At 44.4% G+C, this 20,289-nt stretch overlaps 1 protein-coding gene across 19 annotated transcripts in view; it reads left to right on the plus strand.

Annotated features, from left to right (window-relative positions):
* Window positions 1–20,289, plus strand: part of RIOX2 (ribosomal oxygenase 2) — a 1,008,555-nt gene that overhangs the window by 86,955 nt on the left and 901,311 nt on the right. For 13 of the 19 annotated variants that reach the window (XM_069204780.1, XM_069204781.1, XM_069204778.1 and 10 more), the window contains one exon: window positions 16,868–17,015. The exons of the other annotated variants lie outside the window; for them this stretch is intronic. The gene's annotated coding sequence lies outside the window, so the exon portion shown is untranslated. The remainder of the gene's footprint in view (window positions 1–16,867; window positions 17,016–20,289) is intronic. 19 annotated transcript variants of the gene reach the window in all.

The raw sequence follows: 20,289 nt of genomic DNA on the forward strand, positions 1-20,289 counted from the left end.
CGCGCAATATTGTTGACATTGTGCGTTCTCTGTGGAGGCAAACAGATCTAACCAAGGCTCTCCCCACTACTGAGAGAGTCCTTGCACCACCTCTGGATGAAGATACCATTCGTGATCTGCCAGGCATTGACAGCTAAGTTCGTCCAACCTGGCGTTCAGAGAACCCTGCCAGGTGTTGAACCACCAGGGTTATGCCCTGCTGTTACAGCCATGTCCAGAGACCTAGAGCCTCTTGACAAAGGGTCAACAACCCCACACCGCCCTGCTTGTTGCACGGCCACATTGCGGTGGTGTTGTCCGCGAACACCTGCACTATCTTCCCTTTCACAACAGGAAGAAGTGCTTTCAATGCCAGTTGGATTGCCTGGAGCTCCAGCAAGTTGATATGAAGTCCGGATTCCGCCAGAGGCCTCTGATATCTGCCTCTCCCAGATGGCCGCCCCATCCCAGAAGTGATGCATCTGTCACTACTGTAAGATCTGGCGGGGAAAAGGAGAGGAATCTGCCTCTGACCCAATCGCAGTTCACTAACCACCACTGCAGGTATTTTGCAGTTCCCTCCGAGATCTGAACTGTCGGCAAGATTTCCCTGATGCCGTGCCCACTGGAACTTCAGGTCCCATTGCAGAGCCCTCATAGGCCGTCTGGCATGTTCGACTAACAGGATGCAGAAAGTCTCAACAGCCTCAGACTCTGTCTTACCAAAATCCAGGATAGAGGCCGAAACATCGGTATCATAACCTGAACATCCTGGACTCCCTTCTCCGGGGGATAAACCTGAAACTGCACTGTGTCCAGAACAGCCCAGATGAAAGGGAGCTTCTGAAAGGGAGTCAGATGTGACTTTGGCAAGTTTATAGTGAACCACAGAGAATGCAGGAGGTGCATCTTAGTCTGAAGGTGGTGATGAAAGCCAGTGGCGTAGGAACCTTCAACAGCCAGTCGTCGAAGTAGGGGAAGACTGAAATCCCTAACCTGTGCAGATAAGCTGCCACCACTGCCATCACCTTGATGAACCCCGAGGGGCACTGGTGAGACCGAAGAGGAGCACAGTAAACAAAGTGCTCATTGCCCACCTTGAACCGCAAGTAATGCCTTTGGGCGGGTAGGATGGGGTTGTGAAAATACGCATCCTGCAAGTCCAACGCTGCCATCCAGTCTCTTTGGTCTAGAGCAAACGAGACTTGAGCAAGAGTGAGCATCGTGAAATTCTCCTTTTTGAGGAAGAGACTGATGTTCCTTAAATCCAAGATAGGGAAAATACCTTTTTCTTTTTTTTTTTTTTTATCAGAAAGTAGGGGACATAACAACCACTGCCTAATTCTGTCATCGGGACCCTTTTTATGGCTTCCTTGGCCAAGAGAGCCATAACTTCCTTGCAGTACAAGATTAAATGATCCTCCATTAGCCATCCTTCAATGGAGGGATAGAGGGAGGAAAAGACTGAAAGGGGAGGGAATAGTCCTGCTGTATGATCTGTAAGCCCCATTTTTCCAATGTTATGGACTGCCTGTGAGGGAGATGAAATCGAATCCTCCCTCCAACTGGACGAGCATGGTCTTTCAGAACCATACTAGGAGGGCTTGGGAGTTGTGGAAGAGGAGGGCTGGGTGGTGGCCGACCTCTAGCTAGACCGTATGGGTCTGAAAGTACCATAACCTCTTTCTCTAACTGGATGCTGTGAAGCTGGAGGACAGTGGCTGACCTTTGGTTGGTGTGGTGCCCCTCCCAAAGCCTCGAAAGGGGCGCTAGGCAGACTGCTGGCAAGCGGGTGCAGAGAGGCCCAAGGATCAGGCCGTGGATCGATAGTCCTTGAACCGCTCAAGCGCCGAGTCTGCCTTCTCTTCAAAAAGGCATGAGCCATTGAAGGGCATGTCCATCAGATTTGCTGTGCATCCCCTGAAAAGCCAGTGGTACGCAGCCAGGCATGGCGATGAAGGGCCACTGTTGAGGAAATGGCCCTGCCCAGCGAGTCAGTCGTGTCCAAACCACACTGAATGGTAAGCTTGGCTACATCTCTCCCATCCTTGACAGCATGTGTGAGTGTCCCGTATGCCCTCCGGGACCTGGGGCAGCACCTGTGCCACCGAATCCCATAAAGTATGGGGATAACGGCCCAGTAGGCATGAGGTGTTTACGGACTTCAGTACCATGCTAGAGGGAGAAAACCTATTCTTACCAAGTTGGTCCAGCCTCTTTGATTCCCTATCTGGGGGAGCAGAAGGGAAGACACAACAGTAACTGGAGGCTTGGACCACCAAGCTCTGTGGGGTGGGGTGTTGGGAGAGGAAACTAGGGTCCGTAGGAGCTGATCAATGGTGGCAGCCGATTGTCCTATTTACAGGAGCCCCTGTGCTGGGTTTGGACCACGTCCCCAGCATGGCATCAGTAAGTGCTTCATTAAAGGATAACATCGGCTCTGATGTAGCAACCCCCTGCTGAAGCACCTCTGTCAGGATGTTAGTTCTAACTGGCACTGTAGGCAACTCCAGGTTCAAGACCTCAGCTGCTCTAAGCACCACCATGGCGTATGATTCTCGCTCCTCCGTAGCCACAGAAGGAGGTGAGAGCATACCAGTATCTGGAGACGTATCCAGTCTGTTGGCTTCCCCTAGTTCCTCATACCAGTCCTGCTCGCCTAATCTATATTCTAAAGGGTCCTCAAACCCCTCCATTCCTCACCTGTGCCTGGCTTATCAAAATAAGCCTCAGGCACTGATCTGGGCTGAGTTGGCACAGTCTAAGTCGGAATCAGCATCGTGCGATGCCGTTCCGGCTCCAGATCATCTAGAATGAGGATAGGGCTCCCACCACCAGTGGGTGTCAGCGGTGGTAGGAGCTTCTACCTCTGATGTGGAAGAGGCTGACTGTGTGGAACCAGCACTGGTCCGGAGCCGATATCAGATCCTGGGGTCCCCAACGGCGCCTAGGCTGAAGCCGCCGGCGTTGAACCTGCTGAGGCTGCTGCTGCTGTCCCCGCGGGGTCCGAAGATCCACCTGCGTGGACAGCACGCTCAAAAACAAGGTGCATGGCTTCATAGAAGCCTTTAACTTGAGTAGGGGTTGCTTTGGCTCCCAGATGGGGGGGGGGGGGGGGGGGGAGATGTGAAGTCGGCCCTGGTATCAGCTCTGTGGAACTGTGCTCAGAACGTCGACATTCCCGTGACGCCTGGTCGGTCGACAGGTGTGGCGAAGTGGAAGTTTGCTTGGACTTCTGCTTCTTCTTGTGCCTCTTCCCCGAGTGCCCCGAGGACTTCTAGTGGGAAGAAGAGGACTTGTGGCTCCTGGAGCGGTCCCATGTCCTCCTCCTTGAGCGGGACCGTAACCTCCTAGGATTTGCGCGGACCGAAGTCGACTGCTGGGCCACCATGGCGTGATGGCAGGCACCACATGGCTTAAACCCCGCTTTCCTAGAAGACATTCCTCGCACAGACACAAAAAAATCTTTGACAAAACGGTTGAAAAAAGCTTGCCTAAAAAAGCAAAGGGTAGCTCGATCCCGGACCTGCGCTTAACCGGCACGGAAGGAAAAGAACTGATGTACGCGCACCAGGGTGATGCTTTTATAGATGACCATGACGTCACAGACCGCTCCAACGATGCTGAAGAAGACACACGGAGCCGGATGATGCACGCGGATCCGAGTGACGCCACCCGACAGCGCACTCAGGGTATTGCACAGCAAAAAGATTCTGGATTCGAAGCCGATGCCAGGGACTTCAAAGGTAAGGAATCTGCAGCTAGAAGTCACTGCCTGATAAGATATCTTAAGATCTTCTCATACTCTTCACTGGGGCCTATTAGGCACCTGGCCAAAGATGGGTTCTTTCTCCTCAGTCAACAGCCAGATTGCAAGGTGACATAGGCTTGCTCCGGGGGGACACTGCCTTCCTTTAGCACCCTACTCCAGCGAGCCCAGTGCTGAAGTCGATCTAACATAAATGCGTCTCCAAACACCCCACTTTACATCCTCGAAACACATGGAAGCACTCTCTAACAGAATGTTCTCCTCAGTCAGCCTTGCACTCAGTTCAGTGACTGCCAGCTGTCTCCTGGGGGGATACTTGCATGTGTTATGGGACATAGTGGCTGACGTTTTTCCAGCTGTCCCAGATGACATATGGCCCCATCTTCAGCATCTTATCCAAGATAGCCAGGGTTTGAATACTCCATTTGCTCAGTTTTTGACAAAACAACAGTTTTGCATAGGGTAGTTGAAACTAGCACGGTGCTTCATCTCCATGCTTGGAGTCCCTCCACAACGTTTTTGAATGACGTCCTACAGTTCCTTAAGGAGATGCCATTCAATGGCAGGCCTCTCTTTGGAGACGTGGTGGCCTCAGCCCTGGAGTGCATTAAAGAAAGCAAAGCAACAATGTGCTCCGATGGATTGGTATTGCCTATAAGGCAGTCGCTCCAGCATTTTCTTGGCTTTGGAAGGGGATTCCATCAGCTGCAGTGCCACATTGTGCGCAAACAGCAATAGGCCTTGCAGGCCTTTTGAAGCAGAGAATGTCCATTCCCACATGGGCAATAAGCTACCCAAATCCCCACCCCACAGCCATCGTGAAAGTGTTTACATTTTTCCTTGGTGAAGCTTGATAGCCCAGTAGGAGGTCCTGTCACATTTTACCTCATTAGGTAGAAAAGCATCACATCTGAGAATTGTCCAGAATGTTTTTTCCCTTTTTCTTCCTTACCACTCCCCCCACATGCCTCCTACACCTCAACGCCTTTCAGAGGTCTGCTGTGCATACTCCAAGGAGACGTTTAAGCTCTGTTAGACAAGAGAGCCATGGAGATGGTTCTGGCATAAAAAATCAGGACTAGTTGCTGTTCCCGCTACTTTATGCTTTATACCAGTCTCCCTGTACCTCAATGACTAGCTGATAAAGCCTGGCTTACCTCAGTCAGTCATAAACCACCTGCAGACGAAAGTCAGCCTTTTGACATTGAAGTTTTTCCATCAACCTGTCAAAGTTGCACATAACTCCTTCATAGAGGCTGCCTTTCATTGCAGCTATTTTGAACAGTGTTTTCTGAGCCTTTCTACCTTCTCCGTGGCGAGGACATTCAGGCTATGATCCCAGTGTTTCAACCTTTGAGCTGGGTTCAGTGAGTGACTCTGGTTCTTCTGGCCTCCTGTATCTTGCTTGTGGTCCACAGTAGGTGGCACACACAGGCTCTGTAATGGTATTCAAAGTCTTTGCAGGCTTAGTACCAAGAGAACGTGTCAAATCACATCCAAGTATCAGAGGAGACTACAAAGGACCTGTAGTGGTGGTTGCTAGATCGCAGTTGGCTCATTGACAGAACCCACACACTACCCTACCGAGAACTAAGGGTGGTGACAGATGCATTGTTGCTGGGTTTAGGGGGTGGGTAATCTTAGAGATGTGGAGATCAAAGTACTGTGCACTCTGCAAGGAGCCCATCTTCACATGAACTTGCTGGAGCTACGGTTGATACACTTTGCACTGAAAACATTCCTTCCCTTCACCAATGGGGAATGGGTACAGATTCTCACAGAGACACTACCATCATGTGATACTGCAACAAACAGGGTGGAGTGGGGTCTTGGGTCCTGTGCCACGGGTTGTTGGACCTTTGTAAGTGGCTGAATTGTTAAGGCATCCTTCTGATCTTAAACAACCATGTGGTATCTTTGAGCACCAGGGCAGACTAACTCAGCCAGCATTACATAGCAGTTCATGAATGGCAGCTACACTTGTCTGTGGCACAGGGCATCTTTCACCAATGAACCCTGGCTCGATCTTTCCGCCATGACTGGGAACATTCAATGTTCAGGTTTCTGCATGTTGGGAGCTCTAGCTCAGAGATTCCATTTGCTAGCATTGGTGCTCCAGACTCTTGTACTCCTTCCCGTCTCTACCTCTCCTGCCCAGAGAAAGAGAAGATGATCAGGGAAGACCATATCCAAGTCATCCTAGTGGCTCTAGACTGGATGAGGAGAGTGTGGCACCTGAAACTTCAGGTCTGGAGCATAGGTCCTTCGATTCTGCTGCCCTTTGGAATTTAGAAGGTGAGGAATCTGCTATTAGAGTATCCACCAGAAAGAGCATTACCAAAGGTAAGTAACATTTTATTGTCCTCCTCGCACTCTGATTGGTAACTAAAGAGAGAAAAACAAAGGTGGGGCTGCCACATCCCAGGCTTTTTTTTATTATTTATTATTTAAAGTATTCTTTTGCCATGCTGCACAGCATCCCCAATGCAGCATGCCTAAAAACCATTGTCAAAGCATATAGACTATAGGTAAGTTGAGACCTATTGACTTTGCCAGTGCTTGTTTCTACTAGACATCTCACTTGGCTATTTGGCATTCTACCCCATTGGGGCTTGAGATTGAAAATAATACCCCCCCACCCACAAAAAAAAATCTGTGCCTCCATGTTGGGCACAAAGACTGCCGTTGCCAAGGGGATCACTCATCCCTTTTTTTCCCTTCCTATACATCTTCAAGGTGTTCTGTTGACTTTCTGACCCCTGTAAATGCCACAGGTAGATTTTGCATACCCCCATCAGCCCGTCCCATAGAGCAGAAAGACTGGTATTGCCAAGTAGGTAGAAGGGTGCCACAAAGTTCCAAACTAGAAATCTACCTTGCGCCTGGTGTTGCTTTGTGCCCTAGAGTGGTCAGGTTGGGAGTAACCCACAAATATCTGCATATCTACAACGAGAAGAGGGTGGAAGTGTTGAGGCCCGATGTCTGAACAGACCCACCCGTCCCATTTTCTATATTGGACCTCTCCCTAATTTCTAGTGGATATTTTGCCCACACCCCCACCATCTCTCCTGCCCCCTCTTCCATCGAAAGTGAAAGACAGCCATGGTCCCAAGTACTGAGGGAGAACTTGCCTGTGGTGGGGATACCTGCTCAAGAGCTTTGGAATCTCCCTCGTCTGGTAATATCTGAGCAGGGATCTACTATGGAGAAGTATAGCTGTAAAATTTACCCTTTTCAGTTTTACCTTTTCTGTTGCAATTGGCACTCTCTGGGCTGAGCTATGCCCCTGAGCTCTGATCACACTCCGATCACACTGAAAGCAGCTGCTGCTGATAGACCTTGGCTGCTTTCAGTTTCACAGTTGATGGTGTGACTGCACTGTCCTTCAAAAATAAATGTCTGTCTGCAGAGGATGCTCTTCCTCAGCAGCTCGAAATATGGGAATGCCTCTAATGTGAGCATTAATAGAATTCCTGAGGGTCAATTCTTTAATGTGACCTCTACATCAATAACACCTGTTAAGTAAAAATATAGATGTTAAGCTTGCACACTTGTCTGGCAAATAGGGGAGTTATCCTATTAAGGAAGTAGGGGACAGTATTTAAAAAAAAGTTGATACTCAGAGAGACCCCCCCTATACTATGAATTGCTCTCAACTTACTTTGGCTGCATGATCACTTGCCTGCTCTTACAGACAGACGCTTCCCATTATTTAGAAAATTCCACCATGAAAACAATAGTTTGCACCTCACTATACACAAAAGGGACTGAAAGAAATACATTCTTACATTATTCCAGCTTTCACCAGAAATTTGAGGGACAATTTACCTTACAGCCAGTTCCTTCTGATAAAGAGAAACTGCACGAAGAAAGAGGATTAGTTTACTAATGTCAGGAACCTCCTTGCCAAAGTACAAGAAGACTACCCAGGGAACCTACGCAAGCGAGCCCCGAAACCTGCTTGGTACACTCCAAGAGAGAACATGTTACAGCCGGGAAACAAGCAACCAAACAACCTGATGATACTCGTAACAACTTTTTCCGTAGTAACCAACTTATTGAAGAGTTCAATTTGAAACATTTGGAAGATCTTTTAGAGGCCTGCAACAGAAATACCAATGTTTGTGTTGAAATGCAGGAGAAATATACAGGGCAGTCTTGTTAGGTCTAATACCGCAATGAGATCTCAGACCCCTAGACTAGGTACCTATCTTAATATGCCCCGTGGGAGGTCACCGGTAGTAACTGTTCCACATGCAACAGCCCAATAGAAGGCGAGGAATTCACCTGCAAGGACACTAAGATGAAATATACAGAATTGCGTACAAGGGTATTTGCTTATTTTGTGGTATGCCCTTGTGAGAAAGCCCATGTAGGGAAACCTGTATTAAAGAAATGCATTGTCCAACACAAATCGCATACTCTATGCAAAATAATGCATGCACCCATGGTCCAACTCTATGTAGAGACCAATCATGTTCTGTCAGTCCTCAGATGGACTGTACTGAGACATGTAAAAAAACACAAATGCTGACCCTGTACTACTATGCCTAGAGGCACAATTGAGATTATGCAGGTGCACGACTGAAAATGGGCTAAACGAACTATCGGAGATTAGCAACTTCTTTGCCCTTTAAGATAGCCTACCTAATTCATAGTAATCTAAGCCTTTTCATTTGTGACATCTCAATAGAGGGCACAACTCCAGTTTGCACAATGGTCATATCAGTAAACAACATGCACAAGGACACCTTTTCCTGTGTAACCTCCAAAGTAACCTGTTTCCCCAAGCTTCACAGTACTGAACATAACACATAACTATATGAGCCATTCGAAAAAACACCCATATAGACCAGATAAGGCAGGGAATTGGAATTCCTATCGCCTGACGCCCAGAACATATTGTTTGGGGTCAAGGGCAACAAGTGTTCATGTTTATTTTGTCCTTGGGACAAGTAGGCCAACCTCCTGCAGCACAAACCTTTTGGCTGCCAGTTTACAGAGAAGGGAAGTGTCTGCAGTTGAGGTAATGTGTATGTTTATATGTTAATGCTGTTCAAACTTGCATTTATGGTTCATTAACGAAAAGCCTTCAATTTTAGGGCGAGCGCTGTAAATACACGTTTTAAGGTCACAATGCACTACTGAAAGTGGTTGCAATAGGAACAGAAATAAGGGTGTACACATGTTTGAAAAGTGTAACAATATGAGGCTAAGTAAATTGCTCCCAGAATTCTATCTGATTAGATGCAAATGTTTGCAGAAGATTGTAAGCAAGAGTGATGATTTCCTTTGAAAATAAAATGTTCAGAAAAAAATGCAAGTAGGGAAAATAAAAGTTTCGCTACTATGACACTTTAGGTGCTATTTCTTTGAAGCGTCATTTAGTAAAATGTGATGATGCATGCTAGTGTTTCCCAAAAATATTCCTAATAGAAAATTGGTGTTGCTATTTTCAACAAGATTATGGGAAGCATGAAAATAAACCAGCACTGGCAAAGCCAACCGATCTGACATTTTTTTGTGAGTCTTTCGGTTTCGTCAATGCGTGCCTCATTTTGACATGGCTTTTGTAGCACTTTATTGTGAGAGTTGCCAGGATCTCACCATTGTAACAAAAATTGGCAAAAAGAAAAAAAAAACCTTTTGGTCTCAAAAACCACACTTTGCCACCAGTGACGTAACAAAGGCCTCACAGTCCCCCTCCAGCTGGCTCTCTCAGCACAGCACCTGCCCTGAGTGAGTCTGGGGGGGGGGGGGGGGGGGCTCAATGTTCTTTGCAGAGGGGCTCTCTCCAGTTTTGTTACGTAACTGTTTGCCACAGTAGTTCTAGCCCTAAACAAAACTACTTTGTGTGCCAATATGCTTCCTTGTGGAAGAGCAGAATGTGATCACTCACAGTAAAGCCAGCCAATAGATAGATGGAGAGAGAAATAGAAGTTTAATAAAAACAAAATGTCTTTGTTAACTCCAGACCTAATTATGGACCCAGTTCTTAAAGAAAGTCACAAAAGTGCACCCATGGTATATGTCTTTAAATTAGTGGCTTTCATGAATTCAAAAGAACTTACAGAAAGAGACCAGGAAATTGTACTCCTAGAAAATATTTGTGAACTATATTTTAGCACGAACAAGCATGCATGTGTGTAGATTTGCTCATGTGAAAGTCTGTTGTGCATTTACAAGTTCACTTTCCGTCCAACCACTTTTTTCCCAACCCTGGAAGAACTTATACTTCTGCCATTGTCAGGAGTAAATTTACAACCTTTATCATTATGGGAAAAGATTAGAGAAGAGCTGGTGAAAATCCTTAAAACATGCAAGTTAGTAGGTTTGCAGACTCAAAGGCATTGCAGCCCTGGAACTCTTGCTTACTGCTTCCTCTAGCCCCAGTATGTAGATCTGTTGAAAGGTGGCAAAATAAAAAATAACTATAGAAGGGAATGAAATTTCAAGTATCCAAGCCCTACTATAGTAGTAGCCCTGGCATAATCAAAGAGGCTATTATCAGAGCTCTTACATAATGAGATTGCTGCCATAATATTTCTCCGCACTACATGGCACCAAAGGGACAAGTAGATTTTTTTTTTTACACGACAAGTAGATTTAAGAAGTAACCTGTCCCATGGACAAGCAGATATTTTATTAAATTTCACACTCCTGTAAGCACTCAGATATTCTGTCAGATTAAATAAACCCTGCTTGTTAAATATGACGGACAATCTTAATGTTACAAGTGTAAAATGATGTGCAAAGGACCTTTTTTTTTTGTTTTTTTTCTTTTCATTCACCTCAGCTTCGGAGATGGTTTGTGTCTGATCCTTTTACACCCTCTCTTATACAAAGGTGACTGATGCCGTGGAGGCAGAGTCTCTCTCACTTAGCCCTCTTAGGTAAGCTGAATGTCCATCAGGCTAGAGAGTAGGAGGGATGTGTAATCATTTGACAGCATGGAGAACCTGATTGCAGCTGATATCACTGATTCCCCCTCCACTACACCAATGGTAACCACAGTTTTTTGTTCCTTTTTTATTTTTTTAAAGTTCCCACTGCCATATCTCTTTTTCAAAACATGGAAAAGAGCATTAAATCAGTCATTGTGCATGGGGAGTGCCACTCCCCATTTTCGAAAGATTTCCCTTCTGCCCAATAATATAGAATAATGGAGAAAATTCTTCACAACCCTACTCCTCTCTCCAGACTCCTGAAATATCCCGAAAATAATCGGGGGAAGGCTCACCACAAAATCTCGCTTCAGCATACTCGAAGCAGTTTTGCACACCTGTTCCCAGAACAGATAAACTGCTGGGCATTCCATAAACATGTGAATGTCTTTTGCGTTCTGCTTACCACATTTAGTGTATTTTACCACTCCCACTTTCATCATTTTCAAGAGCTTATGTGGGGGCAGATAGGCTCCATGTAAAGAAAAAAGCTGATTTCTCATTAATGGGGAAGATTTCACTATGTCAAATTCGAGGCATGCTTTCTCCCCAGAGGACTTCTGCCAGCTTAAAGTCACTGTCCAATATATCTAGGATCTCCCAATACGAAACAGATACCTTTTGGAGTCTGAGGGGTTTCTAAGTAGTTTGTCCTCCAGATGATTCGTAGATCCCATGTTTGCACGAATACTCTGTGACCAACCTTTCAACTGGTGGTACTTCAATCTGGAGAGATTCCCCCCTGTTACATCCATTAGTTCTTCCCAGGAAAGTTAGGAAACGTCCCTAAATACTGAATGCCTGCCATCCTGATCGGCACGGCTAGCACATCATCAAAACTCTCAGGGGTGCCTGGGGATTCCGAAATGGGGGCACGTTGACTATAATAGTCTGCCTTCTTTGCTCGCCTTAACTTGTACCAAACTTTAGTCAGATCTTGTAGTACCTTCAATTTTATATTTTTAAAGAATTTTGGATCCCCAAGGTTCAGCAAAAAATGCTTTGCTGCCGCTTTTAAAGAACCTAGCGTAGCCTTAAACATACTTCCAATTGCTGAAGAGTCTGGGGAGGTGAAAAGCATCCTTGAGTTTTTAAGATTGAATACTCACGCATAATATTGCAAGTCCGGGAGGGCGAGACTCCCTTTCTCTCTCCTTCTGCGTAACTTTTTCCACCAGATTCTGGTACCTTTTATACACCCATATAAATGAATTTATGGCTTGTTGAAATTTGTCCAGATATACTTTATTCATTTCTACTGGGATAGTTATATAAGAAGTTCAGCTAAGGAAGGAACACCATTTTTACTACACTTACACTTCCTAATGGTGTCGAAGGAAGATGCATTGACTTGCTACTCTCTCCCAGAATTATTTTCAATTTACAACTGAGATCTGTTCAGATCCCTGCACAATCTGAATAATGAGGTGTCTCATTTTACTTTTTATCTGCCAGTGGTACCTCTGCTAATTCCAGACCATTATTTCAGTTTTCCCGGCATGGAGATGGTATCGGAGATTTTGCCAAACTTTACTGCTACGTTCAGTACTGCGGGAAGAGCTGTCGACAAATCTGAAGTATATACCACAAGATCATCAGCATATAGGGCAACTTTTTTTCCTCACCCATTGCGGCAGAAGGGGGATATTCCAGAGTTCTGCCTGATCTTTCTAGCCAAGGGTTCAATATAAAGATTAAACAGCAGGGGAGACAAGGGGCAACCTTGCCTAGTGCCTCTAGTTAACCTGAAAGCCGTGGTCAGATTTCCATTCACCAGTACCCTAGCCGAAGGAACATGATAAATCGGACAAATACACTTGCAGAATTTCTCCCCCAAGTTGTAGCACTTAAGGATCATGTTCAAATAACCCCAGTTAACTTTGTCGAAGGCTTTAGCTGCCTCTAGGGTCATAACAGCCAATGGGGCAACATAAGTGGTAGACAAATCTATCGCCCGATCAAATTGAACGTCAATTCATGTAAGAATCTACTTCCAATGAACACTTTCTGGTCTGGATGTATTAAACCTTTTACCACTCCACTTAACCTGGATGCCAATCTTTCAGCAAATAACTTATAGTCACTATTAAGCAGTGATATTGGCCTATACTTCTCACATTGCGTCAGACTCTTTCCTGGCTTCACAATCAATGAGAGAGTTACCTCATTACAACAGGCTAGTAATGGCTGCCCTTCCTCAAAGATCTCTATAAATAGATCTGAAATGACACGTACTATAGATTCCTCTAAGGCTCTAGAAAGTTCCACAGGGATAGCATCCAGTCCTGCAGCTTTCCCTCCTTTACTCTTTCAAGACTGCTCTTACCCCTCCCTGAGAAATAGGTTTATTCAGGAGGGCCCGCTCCTCCAATGTAAGAGTAGGTAGAGTATCCATCCCCAACCAAGCTCCTACATCTTCCTCACCCACCTCCATCTTCTTTGTATATAATTGAGTGAAAACCCTATGAAAAGCTTTCTCTATATTCACACTGTTGATGAACCTCTCCCCATGCTCAGATACTATTTCCTTAATGCAGTTCTGCACTTACTCCCTCCTAATCTTCCAGGCTAACCATTTCCCTGCACTTTCCCCGTACTCAAAATGCCCTAATCTACTGGTTTCTGTCTCTTGGTAATCCTAGTTTGTAATTCTAGCTTGTAATACCTCCTCAAGCTGCTGCGTCAGCTGACTTGCCCTACTCTCCAAACCAGACTTGTCTTCTCCCTCTGACCTCATCCTTAGTTGACCCTCAGTTTTAAGCATTTCTGCTTCTAGAAGACTTCTCATTGCTATACTGTTTGTTCCTATAGGAATAAAGGCTCACAATTTTCCCTCTGATCACAGCCTTAAAAGTGTCCCACACCACTGTCATAGCGGCGGACCTCAAGTTGGCCTTGAAAAACTCTATCAAAGTTGAGATATAACCTCGCTATCCAACAGCAGTGTAGGATCAAGGGTCCACCTTCTCATTCTGTTTCCTGAAAGAGACCAATTTTCAATACTACAGCTGTGTAGTCCCACAGATGAGCTGCTAAATACTCAATACCTTCAACTGAATCACACAGCATCTGGTCTACTAAAAAGAAGTCGATCCAGGAGGCATGGTATTATAGGAAAATACCTTCTTCACATCAGCCTCCACAGATCACATAATCCAGATGCCCTGATCGCCCCTCTAAGATATTGCTGTGATTTCAGTGTGCCTATAGATTTGCACTTTGTTGATCTATCTAATTTATTATCCAGGACCACATTAAAGTCACCAGCCATTATGACTGGGTCAGGAAAACCCAGTAGATGAGAACACTCTTCTGAGTGGGTCTGTTATTACAATTTGGAATGTAGAACCCTACCAACATAGTCTCCTACCACATAGTTATAATTTGACTATGATCCATTCCCTGATTTATTTGATATCACTTCCAACATCACTCCATTAACCTGTTGTTTGATCAAAATCGCGACCCCCTTAGTATTAAAGTGATTTTCTGTGCAAGCAAAATACTGAAATCCATATTTGGGTCTTAAACAATTCCATAGATTCTGCTCTAGTTAAATGAGGTTCTTGCAAGATTAGTGAATGCGCTGGGGAGTCCCTCAAATACTGCCAAATCTTACTGCTTCTTCCTTTAGTATGCAGACCATTCACATTCCAGGACATAGTTTGAATTAATCTGTTACTGCCCCCAAGAGGACATTTATTGTGTAACACTTTCAGGTGCCAAGTCTGATGTGTAACTTTTTTTATTTTGTGTTTTTCCAAAACTAAATCATATGCAAATCCTCTTTGTGTAGCTTTCCCAGAGAACTACTACTGTGTCCCTTGTACTTGAGTAGCAACATTTTAAGTACTTCACATAAATGTGAGTCCACTTGGGAGTCGTGCTGCTAAACACCGTACTATATTCTCCAGAGTGCCACACCATGAGACATTTGTCATAAAGTTACACCTGAGCCCCCAGCCCAGCTTGGTATACAATTATGGGGTATTTTTAAGGCTTTTGAAATAACCTCCACTGATAACCTCCAAAATGAGGTCCGGTCCCCACAGGAGCTTCTGACATTTGACACATGGAGAACTAAATTACCTGCGCGACCGCAGCAACTAAAACTTCTGTCTGCCAGCCTTTTAATACGCAAGCAGTCAGACAGCAGGTTTGCAAGTGAATCTTCTGAGTACCACCCATGCTGGTCTGAATGAAGGAAGCCACATAACTTAAGGTATGCAGGTTAGCCTAGCATGGCATATAGTAGTGCACCTGTTCTAGCAAATGAAATTGTCAAGTGGTTTCTTAATTTCTTTCCCCTCCATGCATAGAGGCCGAATCAAAGCCCCATACCAAGCTCCCTAAGCCCACAAGTCTATACAGTACATGCCAAAGCTTATGTACAAGGTAGGACACTCAGCAGAGCTTTTAGTGTGTGTAATGTATTCCTCCTTTCCCATCTCGGCACCAAGCCTGCAAAACTCTGTATATTTTTTTTTGTAGAGGCTGTGCTTAGGGCGAACCTACATCAGTTCTCTGTGTCCGTCTCTGTGCCAGGACCATCCACCAAAGTGAAATAAGAGTGAGAGGATTTTCAAAGTAAGGCTATTCAGCTGCACTGTATTGTCTCTGGTCTCAGATAAGTAGAGGCTATAATCTAATCCTGTGCCCTATGCCCTTTTTCCCAGAAGCCAATTCTATGCGGCAGAGTTCTCCACCCGCCTGCCACAGACTGAAATTCCCTCCTTCTTGGACATGCTAGTATTATTTTTTCACTTTTGCCTTGGCTACAAGTGACACATCATATAATGCATACATGTTTAGAGCTGCCCAACTATATAAATGTGACTCTGAACAAGAGGTCTATCCACTAAGGTGTGTCACACTGTTCTTGTCTCATGTGTGGTGTTTGCCATAATATTACATAATCCCTGATGAAGACCTTCACAAACTGAGTGTCCGGCCCACAGAGAATGTTCAAATGTCAGCCTAAAAAAGTGCTTTTTGAGTATACACCCCCCAAAAAGGCTAAAAAAAAAGCCTGAAGAGAGTAACCAAGTGAACTGAAGCCTCACACATAACTAATTTAGGTTGGAACACTGTGCCCCAACCAGATAGGACCTACTGTTGTACCGGTGACAGCACATAAGCAGGACACTGATGTGTCCCCTCTGCTGAGAAAAATTTATGTTGGACACTTGTTTTTGTTTAAATGGACAAATGTGAACTATGTGATTATGTAATGCTTGATTATTGAGTCATTTGTTTGATCGTGGAGTCACTTGTCCTAATGTGTTGAATATCAATGTGAATACACCACACCTATTATATAATTAAATCCTGTATTTACAATGTTTGTTGTGATCATATCTAACTTGTCATGTTTTGGATTAAATGTATTCAGTACATGTTGTGCAGGTACAGATGTGTGAGGGTACCTAAATAATTTTGTAAATAATGGGAAAGTTTGTTTGTAATAGCAGTCATGGAATGGTAACGCAGCTGAAGTAACTTGTTACAGGGTTAACAGTTCATTCTGTAGGAGGTCGCTCTGTGTATCGGCTAAGCTTGTACACATAGCACCTAAGACAGCTACATAGACTATGATCCCCCAGGTAGCGGTGTTCTTTCTCAGAACCGCTGGTTATCCTCTTTTCCTCAGTCCGGTAAGCATGGAGTCACACTATCCACAGTAAGCAGCAGTCCTGAAAGTAACGACCATGACCCAGTGTGGTGTGTGTTTATATTTACTACATTAAGGATGCAGCGGACAAATGCAACTGTTTCACATGTTGCCTAAAGCAAACATCCCTGAATTACCTGATTTAAAAAAAAAAAACTATACATTGACCAATCTAATTTGTATCCAGTCCAGGAAATCTAAATGGAAAAGTCAAGTTGATCAAATATGTTATTTTTGTTGTAGAGCTATTATAGTGTCACCCATCTCCTGAATTTAGTATCAGTGCTTTTAATTATCAGAAGGTATCCTAGGTTTTCCTGGTTGGCATACCAAGCTCTAGCTTAAAAAAGCTACTACTTAAAAACTGATATACAAGAACAGCACATGTGCTTAAAGAAAATATAGATACAGCTAGGAGAAAATGCCTCTGATCTCTCACTAGACATTTTTCTTGGATAAACATTAATACTTCAACAGTGACTTTGTTATTTTTATCCCCGACAGGTGTAGGCTATCCGTCTCATTCTGTAGAGCATTCACAAACCAGTACTACTGCCTTTCTGACCAGAAAATCCTACTGAAGCATCAGTGACACAAATTTGCAGGATCTCTTTCAACTGCCAGCAACGCCAGCCCACAGCTCTTGCTTCTGGTAGGTATATCACCAAGCTAGCTCTGGCTGGTCAATGTAGTTCATAGAGCCACCCTGGCTGCTTAGTCCTGGGAAGCTGTGAGAATGCCATTTTTCAATTGAAGGAACAACTTGTATACTGTCTGAGTTCCGAGCCTGCTAAAGCTTCTCCTCTGGCACTGCCTCAGTGTTTTAGGGGCTGATTTAGAATTTGCCAGGAGCTGTTTAGCTTCCTTTGAGAGTCAGTCTTCTGTGTAGGGACTGTGTGGATACTTGCCTTGTGGGGACTAACTATTGCCAATGTTTTAAAAATACAATAGTACCAGAAGAATGTTAAAAACAAAATAATAATAATCATGATACAAGATCCTGCATAGACCCATCATTGTGGGGACTTGAGCATGTACTACTATCCTTGTGAGGACCTACTCATGATAGCCATTTGTGATTGAAGACAGGCTAAGGCAAATGGCTAAATGTTTGTTAACAATATACACAAATAAGGATCTACTCATATATTAATTCCTGCGCATATCCTGGGGTACACAAAGTATGGATTATGGTAATGTCAAAAAATATTATATATCATGATTACAGAAATGCACTTAAAACTTATTCAGCCAATTGTGTAGTACTCAAAAGCTTAGTAGATAAGAGAATTAAAGCATATAGAAATTACCAGATGGAATCAAGGAATACGGTCAAGTGGAACCCAGAATTTTAATATTTGCTTACAAATTTGTCAAAGTAGCTATTACACCACATCTCCTTAAGAACACATGTAAAACCAATACTTAATTGATAATGCCCAATGATGTGGTATGTCATCTCCGCATTAGGATGGTGTTTAATGATGCTACAGAGGTGATGTGTGATAACAGTAACACCATGGTCTCTTTAAAAATAGTGTCTATAGGGTACAGTGTAAAGATAATTATATTCAAGTTCCCACAGAGGGAGTGTATGTTTCTTGGAATGTTCAAGTCTCCACAGTGGTAGTTTATGAAGATGATCCACATATATCTGGATTACACAAACCTAGTATAACGCCAAAGACGAGTGTATGTACCAATTAAGAAAGTACTGCGGCAACAAGGAATGAAATATTTACTTATCCATCCAGCTAAACCACAGGTGGAACTAAAAGAGAAAACATATTTTCTACAAACTGCACAAGACGCCTGGACATGGCTAGAAGACCAGGGATTAGGAACAGGCTTGCCACTGAGGACAACAAGGGGGGGAAAGGAGGAATTACGCAGAAGTCGGACACCGGAACAAAAAAGAAAGAAAAAGCTCGGCACCACTAACTAAAGAACAGATAAGAGACAAAGAATAAAGCCGTTAACGAATTGCAGCAACACATGCTCACCTAAACGGACAACAAATGGAAAGCACTACCGATTGAGAGCAACAGAGTACCTCTTATTGCATGGAAATGGGCCAGGAAACAGAAGAGGAACACCTACCAGACATGACGCCTATGACATCAGAACACTTGGGGTGAAAAGAGACTAGGGCTGGAAAAGGTTAGATCAGTCCTCTGGCCCTGATCTCCTATCGGTGGAGCTGCTGTAACACAAAGACATTTGATATGGAATGGAGGAGTTTAGGGCTACTCATCACAGGCACGACACCAAAGGGCGGTCACCACGCCCAGGTGATGAAAACACAAAATGTTTGTTAGGGTTTAAGGTTGGAGGCAACACATACCATAATTTTGGGGTGTGGTTAGTTCAGCAATCGCCATACCGTAAGGTAGGGAGGGGGATAAGTTACAAGGGGGTTCAGTTTACTGAGACTCACAATGAAGCAAAACATGGGCCCACACCAAAACACTGAGGAGGCTGCACAAACACGCACCGAATACATCTACCATGATGTGGTTGCACAGTATATCAATACTAACATAGAATGTTAACGGGTTGGTCAACAGGGGAAAACGGAGCCTCATTCAAAGAGCGCTCAACAGACAAAAAACTGATATATTGTTCCTATAGGAGACTCGCCTGATAGATCAATAGAATCAGTGCATGGGTAGGGGGAGATACAGACTGGCCAGCTGGGCGCAATTCACCTCTGGGTCGAGAGGAGTGGCAATTTTGATCAAGAGATCACTTCCATTTAATGGAAAAACAAACCTGGACAGACAGGCAGGGAACATACACAGCTTTATTGGGGGAATTGGAAGGAGAGGTTGTAATGTTAGTAAATGTGAATGCTCCACCAGGTCTTCAAAATGAACTGCTTAAAAAGTTGGGAGAAATACTATTAGAGGCCCCATGTTCCCGTCTAAAGGAAGGCTGGACTAGAGGAAGACTACACAACCACTAGGTCAGTGTGACTTATGGAGAAGCCCACACCCAGAGGAAAAATGCTACTCCTACTCAGGGGCGCACTCACGATTAGGTTAGTTTTTCACCACAGGGGGAACACTCAGCAGGTTTAGTGAGGCAAAATATTTAGCTAGAGGAATAAGCGACCACTCCCCACTGTGGGCGTCACTTCATCACAATACCCAAAGGCCCAAACAACCAAGGAGAATGGAAACATGGCACCTGGCTAACAAACAAGAGGGCAAACGCTTGACTACGGCCTTGGAGCTATACTTTATTAAAAATAAAAACACTGTGCAAAGCGTAATGATATTATGGGAGGCATATAAAGCACCGATCAGGGATACAATTATTTCGGGGGAGATACATGATAGAAAGGAAAGGAGAGAAGAACTAGCTAAATTGGAGGAAGAAGTCACACATCTAGATGAGACATGTGGAGAAGGGGGGCCCCACCACTGAGAGAACAGCTGAATTAAAAGGAGTTGAATACTAAGCACTAGCAAAAAATTAGGTGAAAATCTCCTACATAGCAAAGCAAAAAAGAATATATGAAGGAGGGAATAAAACAGGAAAGCTACAGGCGTGGGCTGGGGAGAAATGAAAGGGACAAAATGACAATTGAACAACTTGAGCAAACATCAGGGAATCTGATACGCACAGGCAGAGATATAGCTGAAGAATTTGCCTCCTATTTGGAATGCTTTTATGACTCTCACATAACAGCCCCGTAATAGAAATTTGAGCGTTCATTGATGACAGCCTGTAGGAGGCTGGCCTGGCTTGTAGTGGGTACCTTGGGTACTTACACCTTATACCAGGTCCAGTTATCCCTTATTAGTGAAATGTAGTAGTGTTCTAGCAGCTTAGACTGAAAGAGGTAGCTGTAGTAGAGCAGCTTAGGCTGAACTAGGAGACATGCAAAGTTCCTGCAATACCACTATAGTTACACAGTACTT

The sequence above is a fragment of the Pleurodeles waltl genome, chromosome 8 (assembly GCF_031143425.1).
Source record: "Pleurodeles waltl isolate 20211129_DDA chromosome 8, aPleWal1.hap1.20221129, whole genome shotgun sequence".
Lineage (NCBI taxonomy): Eukaryota > Metazoa > Chordata > Amphibia > Caudata > Salamandridae > Pleurodeles > Pleurodeles waltl.